Raw genomic sequence first — 19,058 nt, 5'->3', positions numbered from 1 at the left:
GCTAAAGCTGACGGCGTGACTGTCATCAACACACTGTTGTCTACGGCAGCTGATTCTAGTGGGTACGGTTTTCTATGAATCAAGGCATTCACGATGCATCCTTAACATGCTTTGACGCCAAAGCCCGGATAAAGTATAGAGTGGTCAGGTATCCGCGACCTGTCTGTCGCGTATATGGTCCATTTTACTGCTCGACTACCCCGCCGATGGTCAGTCCAAACCCTAACGTCATCGTTGTCACATGACACGCCGCAAAGTCTATTTCAGTCGCTCATGAGTGTAATTTCCAATGTGCATATGCTTCCCTACCTATAATCGACATGGCGTTATGGCTAAAACATTACACTTTCGTGGCAGAGCAGATTTGTAAATTCCGTACAACTCGTGTTTTAGTTTTCCTCATTTTCCGCAAATCGCTTAGGACTAATGCCGTGATATTTTCTTTTATGAGGACCAGGTCGACTGCCGTCCCCTCATTTTCCGCCTACACCGACCACCCTGGCCACGAGAAGCTGACCTCTAACCTTCCTCTCCATTCCGCGTGTGCGGCTGGCAGCTCAGCATCGTCTTCCTGCATCCCCAGAGAACGTCGTATCTGCATTCCCTCTTCTCTCCTTTACTGCGGTGGGTGACTCGCGGCCCGTGTACGACTTTGTGCGCTCTTGCAAATGGCCAAAAGTCTTTTCCTTGACCTTTTTAGAAACTGACCTTTGGCGGAAGTTCGCGACTGGAGTGCAGTACTTCCCAGGACGCCGTTGGCCTCCACTTGGTTCCAGAACTTTTCGAAGTTACGCCATGAATGAAAAGAACTCTACCGCGTATAGAGAAACTGGACAAGTGAGGCTGAAAACATGAATTATAAAGGTGAAAGTCTTCCATGTTTGCTGTCGTTGCCTTCCGCTAGAGGTTTCAGTTGCTATTTAATGAATAACGTCATGGTTATTATGTCTTTTGAACTCGCAGTGAGTCTAGTTTATTTCATCAAATATGTTCTGCTATGTAGCAGAGTCATCAGTCCTCACTGAAAGAATTACGTTGTCGCTCAAGATGTGGTAGGATATTTCTGATGCTTCACTATCTACTGTACTTACAGTTTTCATCTCCATACACTGAAAGTGAGTTCTCCAGGCACTCCAGTTTACACATGGCCCATACCGCACATTACATGCTTTTATTATTCTGCTTTTATTATTCTGCTGTAAAAGGTTACTTATTACAGCAACGAGATTATTTCCTCTATATTTTCGTGTGGTCCGCACGAGTTTGTTAATACGGTTCGTGATGAGTTTGTCTTTGTTTTTTTTTACGTTTATTAATTTAGAGCTTGTACTCGTAACATTCTCTTTATCCCCTCATGTGTGTATGTGAATATGGCGTGTGTGAATGTATGTACTATTTGAGTTCTGGTTTTAATCGTAATTAGAAAATTTCTTAGTGCAGAGAGAAGACCAAAGGGGAAGTTATAACAGATGGGAATGGGTAATGATATGTGGACGCGATTAAAGTGTTTCTGTAGCAGAGAGTGGGAATTCCATTTATCATTTGACGATGTTATTTGGTTAAATAAAGTGTTCTTTCTAATGTTTCATATTTGTGACTACGTTTCTTTTCCGTTACTGGCTTTTGTATATTGTAGTTTTCGTAGAGTGTCAGCAGAAAATTCTTTATATCGTTGGAGGGATGAATTAAACAACGCCTTCAGTCACAACTTTTTCGTGTTTTATTAACTACACGATGCATCTCGGATCCTGTGGATCCAACGTCAGGTGTAATTTGTCTTATTACATGTTTTATTTCTTCTCCTGAATGAAGTGAAATGCACATTCCTGCCACGAAAAGATTTAAGGTTAGGTTATGAATTTCCTTAAGTCGAACGCGAAAATATGTGCCAAATAGTGGAAAATGAACATTGTTAACTTACCACATTATCCAAGGGAAGTATTTTTAACTTTTTAGTACCGGCAAACGTTCTTTTCTCCGTTGTTTTAGTACATGTCACTCCATTCAGGATGTACATTTGCACACGCATGTTTATAAACACTTCACAGATGTTTTTGTACATGGTGTTGTTAAAGATGACTTTATTCGTAGTGCTAAAGACGTTTGCCGGTACTAAAGCGTTAAAAATGCTTTCCATGGATGATGTGGTAAGTGTACACTGTTTATTTTCCACTATTCTGCACATATTTTCCGCTTTCGACTTTACCTAACAATAAATCTTTTCGTGACAGGAATGTGCATAAATCTTTTCGTGACAGGAATGTGCACTCTACCTCATTCAGGAGAAGAAATAAAACGTGTATTAAGACAAATTACACCTGACGATGGACCCACAGGGTCCGAAATGTATCGTGTAGTTAATAAAACACGAAAAAGTTGTGACTGGAGATGTTGTTTAATTCACACCTCCAACGTTTTGAATATAGTCACGTTTTAAGCTGCAAAATATGGGTAAAATTAAATTCTTTATATTTATTTATTATTTTTAGGTCGATCACATTACTGGCAACGCGAATACTCGCAGCACACACACACACTTTCAAGTGCGACCATTACAACTGTAGCAGCCAGGCTATGGTATTCTTGGGAAACGATTCTGTCGATCAAGGATCGTCATCCATGAGACAAGAAAGGGGCAAATGTGATTTCCAGTATCGTGGGTATTACGTAAATAAGGAAAAACACAAATATACTGTTAGCAATTCTACCACCTAACAGAGGACATATGCCGCTACGGAAACAACTCTAGCCACGCGGGGTAGCCGTGCGGTCTAATGGCGCCTTGCCGCAGTCCGCGCGGCTCCCCCTGCCGGAGGTTCGAGTCCTCCCTCGGGCATGGGTGTGTGTGTTGTCCTTAGCGTACTGTACGTTAGTTTAAGAAGTGAGCTTATGGACCGATCACCTCAGCAGTCTGATCCCATAAGACATTACCACAAATTTCCAAACAACTCTAAAATGGACTGAAAGAAAGGAGTCCAAATGAAAATTTACAAGATGTCGCAGGTCTTACGTCGTTCCACAGCTCAGAATGATGGGCCGCTCAGAATGATGGGCCTCGAGGAAGAATGACCACATGCAAATACAACGACGTCAAGCAACTGTAAACATATGAAATGAAGTTCCTGAGACCAGTAAAAGGTTGCCGTAAAACAGGTTATCAGAATTGACACTATAAGAAGTGGGTGGCTACCAATAACAGAAAAAAACACACACAATAAGATTTTGACAAGAATTTAAAAAGTAAATCCTCAATTACATCTGTGGTCATCAGTCGCCTAGACTTAGAACTACTTATACCTAACTAACCTAAGGACACCACACACATGCCTGAGGCAGAATTCGAACCTGCGATCGTAGCAGCAGCGCGGTTCCGGACTGAAGCGCCTAGAACCGCTCGGTCACAGCGGCAGGCCCTAAATTACAATCACGCGAGAAAAACATCTGTAGGAAGGTCGAGGATAAACTGGTGAAACTGGATCAGACGGTTTCTGTATAAATCTGGCTAATAAGATACGAAATTATACGCAAATAAGAGCAGTTAAAACAGTTCAAATACTCGATCTATATAAATTAAGTGAAAGGTATTTTGAGCTGCATGAAGCTCAAAATCCCTCCGTGCCTATCAAGGAGTCTGCATCCTCATTCCATCCGTGACCTAACCTTCTCATTTACGACACGCCAAACTACAAAAGAGTCTTGCCGTGGCCACGAGAGTGTTTTTCAAATGGCGTCCTTTCATGCCATCGATTCGCGGAAAAACCACTTGAAACATGACTGAGGAGAACGCTGACTGACAAAGACAAAAATTTTAATGTATGTTTTGCCAAGAGTAGGTGTTACCAAGTCAGAGGAAGGTTATTGGTCTCAACAACGCTACTCGACGCTGGTGTGGTTCGATAGACATAAATCTGATATCTTGACCGTACCGTCTAGTTTCTTAGATACAATTCTCTACTCTATCCGTAAACAACACTTTTGCAGTCGATTTAGGATCTCTTGAATTGAGGAGCGTCTAGTTTCTGAAGAATGTCAGTATAAGAAAATTTTAGTGTGACACAAAAAGGTTTGAAGTACCTTCCACCAAACACAGATAGCAAGCACTACAAAGCAGTTGGTAAGAGACCGAACGTAGCTCTAGACACTTTAAGAAAATACAAAGAAATGGTGCAGCTCAAGAAAGCGAGATTCTAAAGAAGCGGCAAGCTTTGTTAATCTTTACTTTTGGATAGAAACGATCCTAAAGAAAACGCGACACCTTACCTTTGAATTTTCGTGACAGTAAAGTACATTCAAAGCTTGCCGATGAGATTAATTGACTAACACGAGGGTTGTCCAGAAAGTAATGCACCGCATTTTTTCCCCTAGCCAAAAATAATGCTACGAATGCCGAACGTTACACGTGTGTTGTTTGAAGTCCGGAGTAAGGGCGCTAGGTTTCCGTCACTTTCGGCAGACAGCGTATCTGCCGGGCCGTTTCAAAATGGCGTCTGTAGGTGATGTACGTTACAAGCAATGGGCCGTTATTAAATTTCTCACTGCAGAGAAGGAAACCGTGGGGAATATTCACAAACGCTTGTGCAAAGACTATGGAGCATCTGCTGTCGACATAAGTACAGTTAGTCGTCGGGAGCGGAGGGTGGGGTCATCAGAAGGCGGTTCGGCGGAGTTCCACGATTTGCAGCGGTCGTGAAGACCATTAATTAGTCCAGTGAAACTGTCAGAAAAAAAGCCTGTACCTTGCAAAAGATGGGGTAGAAGATTTTATTTTTTTAACTCGTTCATATTGTTGGAAAGGTTAGAAAACCAAGTTTTGCCAACAAAATTTCTCTTGGGAAAACTTTTTGCAGTCAAAAAACTTCGAAAATTTCGGACTTTTTTCAGTTTTTTCAAAATATCTCAGTTTCATTTGCTCCTATCGCTTTGACGTCTATTTTCTTTTTTAAAGAGCACAAAATTCTCTACAAATTTGATTCGTACCATTTTTTTCTACTCCCAGTATCTAAGGCGCTACAGCGCGTCAAAAAATACCAATTTTTCAAATTTCGAGCAAAGAATAGTTGGTGACAATTTCCACGATATAAAGTTCCGTAGAAAAGATAAAGTTGTGACTCTCCTTTCTGCGTTCAATTCTGTAAAAGCTGGGAGCACTAAAATTACTCCTGTTGATCTTTTTAACTCTTTTCCAAAGGATTTGTTTAATGAAACAAAATGAAGAAGAGTTAAAAGCCTTTCTGAAATATGAACTTACTCCTTACCCAGTGACCCTATTCTCAGAAAAAGGCATGCGGAAAGGAACAAAATCTTCATTCTACAATGCCTTCGTTCCAGTGGAAGATGTGAAGTCAGGTGGACCGAGTAATTTTTTTGTCATTGATGGAGGGCACCTTATCCACAAAGTGACTTAGAAGACTCGAAATGTTTGCTTCAAGTCAATAGCCCAAAGCTATGTTTCTTACCTGCAACGTCATTTTGGATCTCAATTTGCTATTGTATTTGATGGGTATCCATGTGAGGGAGACAAATGTAGCACAAAGAGTGCTAAGAGGATTCATAGGTCCAAACAACATTCTTCGGTTGACGTTGTGGTTGAATCAGAGACGGTGAACCAAGTCCCTCAGGACAAGTTCTTGTACAACGAACGAAACAAGATGCCTTTGATCACACTTCTTATAATGGAATTTCTGGAGTGTAGCATTGAAGTGCACCAGGCCAAGAAGATGCTGACGTTATAATTGTAACATCTGCCATTTAAAGAACCAAAGATTTTGGAAGTGTTGTCATTGTAGGAGAAGATGTTGACCTGCTTGTGCTCATGACCGGTTTGGGGCAAGGCATTGAAAACTTATTTTTCTTAAAGCCAGGAAGAGGAAATGCAGAAGACAAGTGGTTTTCCACTGCATCTTACAAGTTTGACAGTGAATATATCCTGTTCACTCACGCCTTTAGCGGATGTGATACAACATCTGCTTTTTTTGGTCAAGGAAAAATTAAGTGCTGCAATATTGCTGCGAAAAATGAACACATAACCTCAGTGCTTTGCACGTTCAATAAACCACATGCTACCCGTGAAGAAATAATAACTGCAGGAGAACAGGTTCCTATCGCATTGTATAGTGGAGGTGTCAGCAGTTCCCACACACTAGACCATTTGCGGTACCAGCTATTCCCAAGTCTGCCACAAAAAGCAAACTGAATCTTGCACGGTTGCCACCTACACAAGATGCTGCACAACATCATTCGTTGCGGACTTACCAACAAGTCCAAAGTTGGATGGGAACCTGGTAACCTCCTGAGAAATGGGGCTGGAATCACAGTGACCACGGTCCAATACCCGTTATAATGAGCGAAGATCCAGCATCTGAAGCACTTCTTCACATTGTTTCATGCTCATGCAAGCTGAACTGTGGCGGAGCGTGCTCCTGGAGAAAAGCGGGTTTGAAATTTTCTTCAATTTGCAAGAAATATATTGGGGTCAACTGTGAAAACGTGCCAAAATTTTTATATGAAGACATTGAAGAAGATGTTATGGAGGATGTTGAGGAAACCGCTGACGAAACTAACGAACTTGCTGAGGCTGACTCGCTGTTTAAAGAAGAGGTCAATCTGGGATCAACTCTATGTACAGACCCTGAATCCGTAACTCAAGGTATTTCTGGTGACACTAAGGAACCTGGCCCATCAAAACGTTGGAAGTGATGCTCATATCTGTCTCAAGTGCGCTTAAGTGCAACATTACAAGTATTACACACCCAGAACTGTCAACATTTTTTAGTAACTAACAATGTATTTTAATTGTAATAAATCTACTTATTTTTAATGTCAACTGTGTGGCTTTTATACACAAGAATAACTACCTACCTAATTAGGTTGCCCATTGCAGCTAATAATAGTTCAGTTTCCTGAGACAATTTATTTTGTGTGCGTGTGTATGTGTGTGTGTGGTTGTGTGTGTGTGTGTGTGCGTTTATGTCTCTTAATGATGAATTTTTATATTTATAGTTTTACAAATACCAGGGCTGAGGTGGCCCATAGTGAACTTCAGGTAGTGATGTAAGAATCACAATAGTTGGGTGCCCAGCAATCCTCATGTTGCATACAGAGAAATTGAATACCTGAAAGTGAGGTGGTAAATTCCAACTTACAACATGATGTATAATGTATTTATACTACACAAACAGAAACTGAAAAAATAGTGTTCAAAAATAAGGTATCTTGCCACTATGCTCAAAATTTGAAAAATTGGTATTTTTTGAGGCGCTGTAGCGCCTTAGATATTGGGAGTAGAAAAAAATGGCAAGAATCAAATTTGTAGAGAACTTTGTGCTCTTTAAAAAAGAAACTAGACGTTAAAGCGATAGGAGCAAATGAAACTGATATTTTGAAAAAAACTGAAAAAAGTCCGAAATTTTCGAAGTTTTTTGACTGCAGAAAGTTTTCCCAAGCGAAATTTTGTTGGCAAAACTCGGTTTTCTAATATTTCAAACCATATGAAGGAGTTGAAAAAATAAACTCTTCTACCCCACCTTTTGCAAGGTATATCTACTATTTGACTGGACTATATCCACGGCAGTCACACCTAACATGTTGCAGAGAGCTGATGTCATTCACGAGGCAGACGCATCACGACTCGGCATTTGGCGCTGCATCTGTCAATCAGCAAAGGAAGTTCCAACAGTGAAGCACTGGCTCCGTCACCAGAACAAGGATTGGTACCGACAGGGCATACCACGCCCTTTTTTCGCGCTGGACGAAGGCCATAGAACGGGATGGAGGTTATGTGGAAAAATAGGGTGTGAAGATAAAACACCATTCTTTCGTGTGTGTAATTCTCATTATGTTCAGTTAAGAAGCGTTGAACAACAAAAATGCGGTGCATTACTTTCTGGTAAACCCTTTTGTTCTAAATAATTTTGGTAGTCAACGAGATTTAAGTTGAAAGGACTTTGCAGTAACTACCAGCCTATAACTGAGGAACCTCTTTGTTTCATGTTGTAAGGTTAAAAGTCCAGGGCGCTTTCTCACTCACTAGGTGTCTGCTTTAAAAGAACTACGCCTCTGCCACTATTCTCGTGCTGAGTATAACATTCGGGGAAGGAGTATAACATTCGGGAAGGTGTTTACGCCGAAAGTTTATGTCGCAAGAGTGTGAACAGACATTGGTGAGAAACTGTTTCCCGAGATTGGCAGGATTTCTTTCTTACGCTTCATTTTTTGTTCAGCAAATGTGTAATGATTAAACAATAATCTAACAGTTCGATTCTATTTCAGTCAGATGGCGACCCTAACCGATTTGTGACAACGGCAGGGTTGGGACATTGGTCGTAACAGCCGTTTTGTCAGCAGTTATTACGGGATATCACTCTGCGGATGCCCGCAAACACTCCCCACACCATTCAGAATCCTACCAGAGGGACGTCATTTACGCAATAAATGAATCTAACAGTGTTCCATGGATGAAATAAAGTGGAATTTTCCGTAAGGGACAATGTTACAGTGAACAGGCCACAAGGTTTAGACGCAATTACGAGGCAGAGTTTTTATTATGTTGCCAGGTTTAATGCAATATTTTGATAAAAAAACGTTGTTTCCTGCCGATAGGATGAACTGTTACCTGACTTCGTCTTCGGTGGTGTGGCGTCGCCGGAATTCTAAGCTCGACGCAGCTGGAACCACGTGCTCTTAGGGATGCCAGCGACGTACTGCATGAAGAGGTTGACGATGGATCTATACTTACAAGGGAAGCTCCCCATCGCACCCCCCTCAGATTTAGTTATAAGTTGGCACAGGGATAGGCCATGAAAAACTGAACACAGATCAATCGAGAAAACAGGAAGAAGTTGTATGGAACTATGAAAAAAATAAGCAAAATATACAAATTGATTAGTCCGTGTGCAAGATATGTCACATTAAGGTACCCCTTTGTTGAGGAGCACCGTGGTCCCGTGGTTACCGTGAGCAGCTACGGAACGGAAGGTCCCTGGTTCAACCCTCCCTCGAGTGAAAAGTTTTAATTTTTTATTTTCAGACAATTATCAAAGTTCATACACTCAGACATGATCAACTTTGCTCTCCAAAATTCCAGGACATGTTCAGATTTGCTTGGACACATGCAGGATTTGACGGTCTACACACGGAAAAACTTGAAAACGTTAAAAACGTTTGTTTTGACAGAGCACAGGGAAAACTGTGCGACTGTGAAACTGTTGCATTCATTTGTTACCGTTTATGCGACAAACTCAATGTTTTCATCACTTTTTGGGAGTGATTATCACATCCGCAAGAAAACCTAAATCGGGCAAGGTAGAAGAATCTTTTTACCCATTCGCCAAGTGTGCAAGTTAGGTGGGTCGACAACATATTCCTGTAATGTGACGCACATGCCGTCACCAGTGTCGTATAGAATATTTCAGGCGTGTTTTCCTGTGGAGGAATCGGTTGACCTATGAATTTGCGATCAAATGTTTTCGTCTACTAATCGCACGGTTTTGTGGTGCGGTCGCAAAACACAGACACTAAACTTATTACAGTGAACAGAGACGTCAATGAATGAACGGTCAGATCGTAACTTAGCGAAAATAAAGTAAGTAAAATCTTTGCTCGAGGGAGGACTCGAAGCAAGCACCTCTCGTTTCGCAGTTGCTCACTCTAACCACGGGACCACGGCGCTCTTCGTGTTATACAGTCCTAGATGTTGGATATGTTACACTTGGACTACTCAGTTTGTATATTTTGTTTATTTTTTCATAGTTCCACACAACTTCTTCCTGTTTTCTCGATTGATCTGTGTTCAGTTTTTCAAGGCCTATCCACTGTGTCAATTTATAACTAAATCTGAGGGGGGTGCGATGGGGAGGTTCCCTTGTTAGGTGACAAAAGTGATGGGATACCTCCTAATATCGTGTCGGATCTCCTTTTGCTGTCGTAGTGCAGCAACTCGATGTGGTATGGACTCAACAAGTCGTTGGAAGTTCCCTGCAGAAATACTGAGCCATGCCGCCTCTACGAAAGTGCGAAACTGTTGCCGGTGGAAGATTTTGTGCGCAGATTGACCTTTCAATTATGTCCCATAAATGTTCGATGGGATTCATGTCGGGAGATGTGGGAGGCCAAATCATTAGCTCGGATTGTCCAGAATGTTCTTCAAACCAGTTGCGAACAATTGTGGCTCGGTGAAATGGCGCATTGTCAAAAGTTCCAACATCGTTTTGGAACATGGACGTTCACAAAAGGCTGCAAATGGTCTCCAAGCAGCTGAACATAATGATTTCCCGTCAATGAACGGTTCGATTGGACCAGAGAATCCAATCCATTCCGTGTAAGCACAGCCCACACCATTATGGAACCACCATCAGCTCGCACAGTGCCTTGTTGACAACTTGGGTCCACGATTTAGTGGGGTCTGCGCCACACTCGAATCCTACCATAACGTCTTACCAACTTAAATCGGGACTTACCTGACCAGGCCACGGCTTTCCAGGCGTCCCAACCGATATGGTCACGAGCCCTGGAGAGACGCTGCCGGCGATGTCGTGCTTTTAGCAGAGGCAATCGCGGTCGTCGTCTGCTGCCACAGCCAAATTTCGTCTCATTGCCTTAACGGATACGTTCGTCGTACATTTCACATTCATTCCTGAGGTTATTTCAGGAGTGTTGCTTGGCTGTTAGCGTTGTCAACTCTGCGCAAACGCTGCTCTCGGTCGTTAAGGCCGTAGGCCATTGCAATGTCCGTGGTGATAATGCCTGAAATGTGACATTCGCAGCAAACTTTCCATTATGTGGATTTCGGAATACTGATTACCAAACGATTTCCGAAATAGGGTGTCCCATGCGTTTAGCTGCAACTGCCATTTCGCATTTTAAATCTGTTGATTCCCATCGTGCGGCCATAACCACATCGGAAATCTTTTCACAGGAATCACCTGAATACAAATCACAGCTCCGCTCATGTACTGCCTTTTCATACCTTCTGTACGCGATGCTATCGCCATCTGTGTATGTGCACATCGCTACCCGTGACTTTTGTCGTCTCAGTATAAATTAATTCCAGGCACTACTACACCTATAAAAGAGTCTTAAGAAGGATTGCCAACCTCGTTTTAACCCGTGAGACAAAATTAAAGCAAGTCTCCGCTTCTTAGCTAGTGATTTAATTACCCTAAAAAAGATTCTAACAAGGGAACCTCCCCATCGCACCCCCCTCAGATTTAGTTATAAGTTGGCACAGTGGATAGGCCTTGAAAAACTGAACACAGATCAACCGAGAAAACAGGAAGAAGTTGTGTAGAACTATGAAAAAAATTAGTAAAATATACAAACTGAGTAGTCCATTTGAAGATATGCAACATCAAGGACAATGGGAGTCAAGGAGCGTCATGGTCCCGTGGTTAGCGAGATCATCTACGGAACGAGAGGTCCTAGGTTCAAGTCTTCCCTCGACTGAAAAGTTTAATTTTTTATTTTCAGTTTATGTGACAAACTCTTACGTTTTCATCACTTTTTTGGGAGTGATTATCACATCCACAAGAAAACCTAAATCGGGCAAGGTAGAAGAATCTTTTTACCCATTCGCTAAGTGTACAAGTTAGGTGGGTCGACAACATATTCCTGTCATGTGACGCACATGCCGTCGCCAGTGTCGTATAGAATATATCAGACGTGTTTTCCTGTGGAGGAATCGGTTGACCTATGACCTTGCGATCAAATGTTTTCGGTTCCCATTGGAGAGGCACGTCCTTTTATCTACTAATCGCACGGTTTTGCGGTGCGGTCGCAAAACACAGACACTAGACTTATTACAGTGAACAGAGACCTCAATGAACGAACGGACAGATCATAACTTTGCGAAAATAAAGAAAGTAAAATTTTCAGTCGAAGGAGGACTTGAACCAAGGACCTCTTGTTCCGCAGCTACTCACGCTAACCACGGGACCACGACGCTCCTAATCTACATTTTCCTTGATGTTGCCTATGTTCGCATGGACTACTCAGTTTGCATATTTTATTAATTTTTTTCATAGTTCCACAAACTCCTTCCTGTTTTCTCGATTGATTTGTGTTCAGTATTTCAAGGCCTATCCACTGAGCCAACTTTTAACTAAATCTGAGAGGGGTGCGATGGGGAGGTTCCCTTGTAAGTCCGATCACTGGTCTGCACGCTAATAACAGCCAATGCAGCATCTCTAATTGCTTCCGGGTAACTCCTGCAGAAAAACTCATCAAAACATTTCGAAGTTGAACTCAGTGAGCCATCTTATGGTGTGTGACGAAAGGTGTTTTGTGTGTTACTGGCACTCCTCATTTTCCTGATCCAGACGAGAATGACCCGTAGGAAAACTATCGTTGATAAGCTAATCTCCCTAATTTTACCCTCCTGGCATAAAAGATATTGGTTGTCTCTTTTGCAAACGTATGCCCACGACGTTTTTAACAGTAAACCGTATCGTGAAGCACAACGACTCTCCTGCAAGTCTGATTTTGGAGTTAGCCGAGCATCTATTTGACGCTTTCGCGCTTACTAAATCAACCCGTAACGAAACACACTCTAGATCTTCTCAGTTTCCTGTATGAATCATATAAGTACGCGTCCCAGATTAAAGAGCAATATTCAAGCATTGGTAGAACGAAATATTGTAGGTTATCTCCTTTGTGGGTGGACTTTCTGGGGATTCTTCCAATGAGTCCTTCTGTTATCTGCCTTACTTGCGATTAGTTTTATGTGGTTATTCCACTTTAAATCGCTACGTACGCATATTCACAGAGATTTAACAGATTTGACTGCTTCGTGTGATTGCTCTGCAATCGTGTAATCATACAGTATTGTCTTTCTGCTTCTATTTATGCAAAATATATTACATTTGCTTGTGAAAGTCAGCTGTCAATCCCTGCGTCAAGCGTCTATCCTACAATTTTGCAACTTCTCTGCGCGCTACAGCATCATCCACGAAGAACTTCGTGGAACTTCTGATGTTACCCCTAGGTTATTTATTGTGGTACTAATGTTCCTATAACACTCTTTGGTGTACGGCCAAGGTTACTTTTATGTCTGAAGATTTCTCTCCTTTAAGGAAGGCATATTGGTTGTGGGTAACACCAAAGCGTTTCAAGTTTCCACGGAAGCTAATCAGTTTATTAATTTTATCTAAAACACCAGACGTCCGTCTTTTTGTTAACATCTCTGCCAGATAGCTCGTCCCGAACAGGCCATGAAGGCCCAAAGGTACCGACCGGCCGCCGTGTCATCCTCAACCCACAGGTTCCACTGGATGCGGATATGGAGGGGCAGACCGGAGCCGGTACTTCTCAATCAATTAGCTCCTCAGCTTGCCTCACAAGGGTTGAGTGCACCCCGCTTGCCAACAGCGGTCAGCAGACCGGATGGTCACCCATCGAAGTGCTAGCCCAGCCCGACAACCATTAACTTCGGTGATCTGACGGGAATCGGTGTTACCACTTCGGCAAGGCCGTTGGCCTGCCAGATAGCTAATAGCTCCCAAATCTGATAAGAAATTCCACGGCTGCACCCTGGAACTCGCTTGCGGTCTGCATCAGGGAGTACAGCTGCCAGACAGCACCACCAATAATCTAGCAGAGTTACCGATCGACACTGCGATTTCACGAACCCAAGTTACTGCGAATTTGTTTAACCCTCGCTCGGTGTCTGGGGTCTTTATGTAGATGTAGACTTCAGACCACCAGACATACTTTTTATGGACTTTTTCTTATAATTAATACTGCGGTTTGAAATTTTTGCAATGGGGACAGAAAATATCAATGTCATATTTCAGTCTTATTACGAAAATAAAAGTTTGGCCCAGCCCGACAACCATTAACTTCGGTGATCTGACGGGAATCGGTGTTACCACTTCGGCAAGGCCGTTGGCCTGCCAGATAGCTAATAGCTCCCAAATCTGATAAGAAATTCCACGGCTGCACCCTGGAACTCGCTTGCGGTCTGCATCAGGGAGTACAGCTGCCAGACAGAACCACCGGCTAATCTAGCAGAGTTACCGATCGACACTGCGATTTCACGAACCCAAGTTACTGCGAATTTGTTTAACCCTCGCTCGGTGTCTGGGGTCTTTATGTAGATGTAGACTTCAGACCACCAGACATACTTTTTATGGACTTTTTCTTATAATTAATACTGCGGTTTGAAATTTTTGCAATGGGGACAGAAAATATCAATGTCATATTTCAGTCTTATTACGAAAATAAAAGTTTGGCAATAACGCACCTTCTAAACCGACATTTTCATGTCCATTGTTGCCAACAATCGTAGAAAATACATGCACGTGCATCGTTATGACAAATTCAAAGTTTGGAATTGCGTCTTGTTGAAGTAAGACGCGATGTTACATTTTATTCGTCTCTCTCTCTCTCTCTCTCTCTTCTCAGCGATCACAGGCCCTGCATCAACGATCTGCTTCCACCGCCTTCTATCTCTCGCAACCTCTCTCCACCATGTGGAAATTCCTAATGCTGCGATGTCCTTCTCTATGTCATCTTTCCACCTTGTACGGGGTCGGCCCAATGGTCTTGTTGCCTGGAGTGTTCCTTCAAATATTTTTTTGTGATTTTATTCGTCACGGATGATGATAATACGTTTTGAATGGGGCTACAGTTCGAGCGGGCTTTAGCAGATTTACAGATGAAAGATAGTGATAAGGAATCAATTTTTGGAAATGAGGATGAGAGAGAGATGCTGATGTAGATATGGTAGAGGTCGGAGAAAAAGCCGATGTGAGTGAATCATAAGAAGGTGATAATGCTTTTCAGGAAACTAGTGTGCCTACTCTTTTATCTGCAAATGAATAGATAGCCAGTGACATAGTACCATCTGACGCGCCCAAGAAAGTTTCAAGTAGTGTAATACGTGAAACTGCACATATTCCACAGCATGTCACATTACACCACAATTACAGACAATGTTACAAATCTGAAACGAAAAAAGTGTGATTCCTGACCAAGGTCAAAGGACAGGAATGCCACAGGATTGTCTGTAAAGAACACACCGCAGTAAGTAAGTTGTGTAATGAGTAATTATTCAAATGGACTAAAGGGCGAGTAGAATTTGTAACACAGTTCCTTGTAAGTGATATTACACACCATATAAATTAATTACAGTATTGTCACACAGCGTATATATTTTGTGTTAAAATAAGTTTTGGAACTAAACAATATACACTATGTGATCAAGTGTCCGGACCCCTGGCTGAAAGGTTTCTTGGGGAATGGCAGCCCATTCTTCACGGAGTGCTGCACTGAGGAGATGTATCGATGTCCGTCGGTGAGGCCTGGCACGAAGTCGGCGTTCCAAAACATCCCAAAGGTGTTCTATAGGATCCAGGTCAGGACTCTGCAGGCCAGTCCATTACAGGACTGTTATTGTCGTGTAACCACTCCGCCACAGGCCGTGCATTATAAACAGGTGCTCGATCGTGTTGAAAGATGCAATCGCCATCCTCGAATTGCTCTTCAACAGTGGGAAGCATGAAGGTGCTTAAAACATCAGTGTAGTCCTGTGCTGTGATAGTGCCACGCAAAACAACAACGGATGCAAGGCCCCCCCCCCCCCCCATGAAAAACACGACCACATCATAACACCACTGCCTCCGAATTTTACTGTTGGTCCTACACACGCTGACAGATGATGTTCACCGGGAATTCGCCATACTCGCACCCTGCCATAGGATCGCCACATTGTGTACCGTGATTCGTCACTCCGCAGAAAGTTTTTCCACTGTTCAATCGTCCAATGTTTACGCTCCATACACCAAGCGAGGCGTCGTTTGGCATTTACCAGCGTGTTGTGTGGCTTATGAGCAGCGGCTCGACCGTGAAATCCACGTTTTCTAATCTCCCGCCTAACTGTCATAGTACTTGCAGTGGATCCTGATGCAGTTTGGAATTCCTGTGTGATGATCTGGATAGATGTGTACCTATTACCCATTACGACCCTCTTAAACTGTCGGCAGTCGGCCTGTACGCTTTTGTTCTGTACGTGTCCCTTAACGTTTCCACTTCACCATCACATCGGAAACAGTGGACATACGGATGTTCAGGAGTGTGGAAATGTCGCGTATAGACTTATGACACAAGTGACACCTAATCACCTGACCAGGTTCGAAGTCCGTGAGTTCCGCGGTGCGCCCCATTCTACTTTCTCACGAGGTCATTGATACCGAGTACCTGGCAGTAGGTGGCATCACAATGCTCTGGCTCTGAGCACTATGGGACTCAACATCTGTGGTCATAAGTCCCCTAGAACTTAGAACTACTTAAACCTAACCTAAGGACATCACACACATCCATGCCCGAGGCAGGATTCGAACCTGCGACCGTAGCAGTCGCGCGGTTCCTGACTGAGCGCCTAGAACCGCTAGACCACCGCGGCCGGCTGCAGCACAATGCACCTAGTATGAAAAACGTAAGTTTTTCGGGGGTGTCCGGATACTTTTGATCACGTATCGTATATGTTTTCGTATTTCAAACATGGCTAGTACTTAATTGCAACTTATATTTTTACAGAAAGCAACTATGGAATTATAAATCCAACATTGTGCATGGGTCTCTCTATAAATCGTTATTATTTTTGTGCATATATTTTAAATTTTATCACCATAAAGTTGCTAGTAACACAATTTTTATCAAAAAAGACCCCAGACATACGTTTTTCCAGAACTGATAACATGCGCGGGTTAAACTTTCAGGCCTTCCGGTCCATCATGCATGACTGATGAGCATTCTCATTAGTGACTTACTTTCTCCTGCTAAGAGCAGTTCTCGGGTAAATGTTGCCTTTGAAGCAATACCAGCCACCACCGAAAGTCTCTAGCGATTAATTTGTCTAACAGACCCGACCAAAACAATCATCACTGTGTATCTCCCAGACCAGTGGTTCCGCGTGTATTAGGGAAAATCAGTTCATGAGCTCCGCACTACAGGAAACTGCGAAAACCCTAACTCAAGGCACGGTACGAGTAAATATCTCGCGGTAAATCTGCCCCAGTGACACCAAAGATTACGTCCCACAGTGTTGCCTTAAGTCGGGTAGGCCCAAAAGACAGCAAAATCTTTGCCCGAAATCGGAACATTACTCCTCCAAACACCCATCCTTCTTGGCTCTGATATGATGTGTTGTAAGGCTGATTCTTCCGCGGCTCCCTGGTAGAACATTTTATAATTAGAAATAAAACACACAAAAAATGGTTCAAATGGCTCTGAGCACTATGGGACTTAACATCTGAGGTCATCAGCCACCTAGAACTTAGAACTACTTAAACCTAACTAACCTAAGGACAGCACACACATCCGTGCCCGAGGCAGGATGCGAACCTGCAACCGTAGCGGTCGCGCATTTCCAGACTGAGGCGCATAGAACCTGTCGGCCACACAGGCCGGCATAAAAAACACAATCGTTATTCACGAAGAAGACTGCAAAAGGTGTTAGAGTGAGATACGGACTCCGAGTACAAGTCATATCTGACAGTGCAGCGGTAATGCAATTTACATTGTTAAGTAAATAAATATAAAGGGATCAAACCACAAGAGCATTTACACTGAACTCTAAAAACCAGTTTCTATTTAACAACTTAAATGAACAATCTCAATAAAATTAGTACGTCACAAGTGTACTGAATAAATGTTTGAAGAGGTATGACGTGCACAGGGTAATTTCGTGATGATTTTATGAACCTTCAAGGATGATGAAGAAGGGTGTACTAACACTTTCAGGTAAGGGACCCTGGCGTGGAAACGACGGGGTCGTTCTGATACCTTTGACTGGGGAATACTGTTGTTGCTAAGAATGTAGGGCTGGCAACTTTCAGAGGTGGTAGTATGGCCCAAAACACGAAAAAAAGTCTAGTAAACATGGTCTTTAAAACGTATACCTTAAGATCTGTGGGTACCTGTTCAATAGAAGAGATGTGTTTCGCAGTAAGGAAGAGTAGCTCTTAAGGTATGCACTTTTAGAGCCCTTGTTTATTCAACGCCTTATTCTTGTTTTGGTCATACCACCACCTCTGAAAACTGCCTACACTACTGTTTTAACAACAACAGTACCGGCACATGTATTCCACTGTCAAAGGTATCAGGATGATTTTCTGTTATACGTTTCGACTCGCTCGTTTTCGAACGAGGGTCTCTTACCTCAAATTGATACATTTACTCTTCTCCATCGTTCCTGTAAATGTGTACCATCATCTAGTAATCTCCCTTTACATGTACAGAAACAGAGAACAGAAGAGAATTGACACTTGTAAGAACATAATCTGCTGAACGCATAAGACATCACAATAAAACGAATATATACATGAAAAATGGAGGAACTGAATGGAACTCAGTGTGGGCAGCATTGGAAAATTGAGAGGAAGAGGTGAAGTGTAGAGGAGGAGAAATATTGAGCTGTGTTTGGTCATTTAATATTAAATCGTGACTGTGCTCCAGATGATCGTTGATTGACAGAATAAATTAATACTGTAGAACATGCACATGTGCTCTTCATTATAATTAGGAAGATAAAAACGTTTTTTCATTCAAGGAATATACGAATAAAACGGCACTATTAACTTAAGAGATTTTTATTTTTATTTAGTAATCTGAGATCAGTTCCAAAACGGTTTATCTAGTAAGCAATTGACTTGCATCACTTGGGTACCTGTCCTGAGCAACAACTGTGAGATTGTATCATTGGAAGCTGAAGTACTGCAAATTACGTTGTATAAAGTGTAGAAATATATGGTGGCGCGCCTGAAACTGAATATATTGCAGCTCCGCTAATTGTTAAAGGAATGAGAAAAGTATTTTACTGTATTCACTTTGCAGTGCACTTTACAAACGCCATGTTAAATGGAACATATGAAAGTGAGATCTGGAATTTTCCAACGAACTGCTTTTTCATAACATTTCCTCTAGCAGTGCACGAGTATTGAATCCACAAACTTCGTCTTTAACAACACAACGCGACTCAATCTACGCTAATTACCGGCTGCGTAATACCTCCAAAGTTCCCGTGAGTTCACTGCTATACGGCGGCAACGCTCTCAAACAAGAACTGC

This window comes from Schistocerca nitens, chromosome 1 (assembly GCF_023898315.1).
Source record: "Schistocerca nitens isolate TAMUIC-IGC-003100 chromosome 1, iqSchNite1.1, whole genome shotgun sequence".
Taxonomy (NCBI): domain Eukaryota; kingdom Metazoa; phylum Arthropoda; class Insecta; order Orthoptera; family Acrididae; genus Schistocerca; species Schistocerca nitens.
Note: the sequence above shows the minus strand (reverse complement) of the source record.